The following is a 1,849-nucleotide window of genomic DNA, read 5'->3' as shown; positions in this document are numbered from 1 at the left end:
TTAATTTATATTTTAAGTAAGATTTAATATTTTGGAGCTGGATCGAGGCTGGCTGAAGACCTGGAATGGCTTTCTTTTATAATTAGGGGTAAATTATATTTTGTATTTAAGTTATTTAACATTTTGGGACTGTATCGACGACTGAAGGTCTGCCTGCAATGGTTTTTCTGTAAACAATCGTCTACAGAAATGTTCATTACGACCAGCTACGTTTGTCTATGGGACTTATTTTAAGTTTCGATGTTCTCTCGGAAAAATTTCTGATAAAATTTATACTTTTTCCCACCCAAAACACATTTCTCAATGGAAAAAGTTCCATTCAAGAAACACTCCAGGTTATGGTGTCGAAAGGAATCAGTATCAGTTTTTCAAAGCCATTCCAAATGATATAAGAATAACAGTTTTCTTCATCTAGGAGTCATAGGTTTTGAAAATATTAACTTTTAGACATTTTAACTTCTATAGCTCTGCTAGTCCCCATAAAAATAGTCCTTATTTCTAGTCAACTATTGTCAATTTCCCCAGAAATTTCGATTGATAAGCTTATTGAATATTTGAAGAAGAGTTATTTTCTCTTGAGTCTTGAGACATTAATAATCGCTGATCCTAAAGCGCCATTAATTGCTCTTTGTCTCAACTCGGTTTAGAAAACTCGACTCCCTTGAAGCTGTTAAGAACATTGTATCGAGTGCATATCTCGCGTTTGAAATATTGTTGTCCACACTAAAGATGTCTTTAGCAAGAGAGAGGAGGAGGAGGCTCAAAGAACGAAACGAGTCTTTCAGGGTTTTCTCCTCGTTCTTTCTATTTTAGAGCTTAAATTTTCCTTATAAGTAAACAAATCTTAATTTGTATATTATTCTTTATACTCAACTTTAAATTAGACTTCAGTTTGCAATGTTTTCAGTCCGGAATAGGGTGTTTTCATTGTATCAAAAATTCCTACAAACTGAACATTAATCTATGGTAATATGAAAGATTAAATAAGTTTATACTATCTATATATTGCTATTTTGTTAAATATTTAATAAACAAATTCAGCTAAAATTCAAATTATTCATGAAACTCTACAACGCAACCCTATTGGCTGTGACGTCTCTGGTCATAAAAATGGCGGATTGTTTACGTTCTGTGCATAGTGTTTAGTTGTGTTTCATTAATTATTTTGTGGATTTAAATCATTTATAGTTTGTGTTAAACTAAAAAATGGCTTCAAAAGGATTCCTTAAAGCGTCAACACATTTTACAATTTACCATGTGTACATATTTTTATGGTTACCGAATTTTTAAAAAACGACGAACGCTTTAATTCAGCCGAATTTAAGGGTGTCAAAGCAGCAGCGTAAGTAAAAATCCGTAAATTCAATATTAGTTACTCTCTCCTTAATATACTAATCTGTCTGTATTGGTTTAAATTAGGTAAATAATATATAGAATTTCACTTATTCAATTTAACCTAACCTATACACATGGCGGCTATGAAAGTAAGATGAACTCTTAAATTTGTATTTTGGGCATCACGAGAACAATATGGTGATATCGGATATGTGGAATTGAAACGTGAAGGTTCTTTGTGCACTGTACAAGGTAGAATTTGCACAGACACAGAGTACGATCGAAGGCATATTCTGTCTGCCTCATCATAAGCTTTTTGTTCGTACTTTCATTAAAATGATCCTCGCAACAAAAAAACATTGATGTTGATTTAGGAACATCACGTCTAGCTGCTTTGAACCATAAAATTTTACATGCATAATCATGAGGAACGGTTAGAAAGAGTTTGTTTGGAGCACTTATTGAGGTATTCTTGCATCCTGGCACAAAACACCACTTATTTTGTGATCCATAC

At 32.7% G+C, this 1,849-nt stretch overlaps 1 protein-coding gene across 1 annotated transcript in view; it reads left to right on the top strand.

Annotated features, from left to right (window-relative positions):
* The window catches only part of LOC109539933 (forkhead box protein F2), a 32,841-nt gene that overhangs the window by 22,832 nt on the left and 8,160 nt on the right, over nucleotides 1-1,849 (top strand). The gene's annotated exons all lie outside the window — the stretch shown is intronic.

The sequence above is a fragment of the Dendroctonus ponderosae genome, unplaced genomic scaffold (genome assembly GCF_020466585.1).
Source record: "Dendroctonus ponderosae isolate FM_Combo_2020 unplaced genomic scaffold, Dpon_F_20191213v2 Dpon_F_20191213_9, whole genome shotgun sequence".
Taxonomy (NCBI): Eukaryota; Metazoa; Arthropoda; class Insecta; order Coleoptera; family Curculionidae; genus Dendroctonus; species Dendroctonus ponderosae.
The sequence above is the reverse complement of the archived record's forward strand: the minus strand, read 5'-3'. Positions and strand labels throughout refer to the sequence as shown.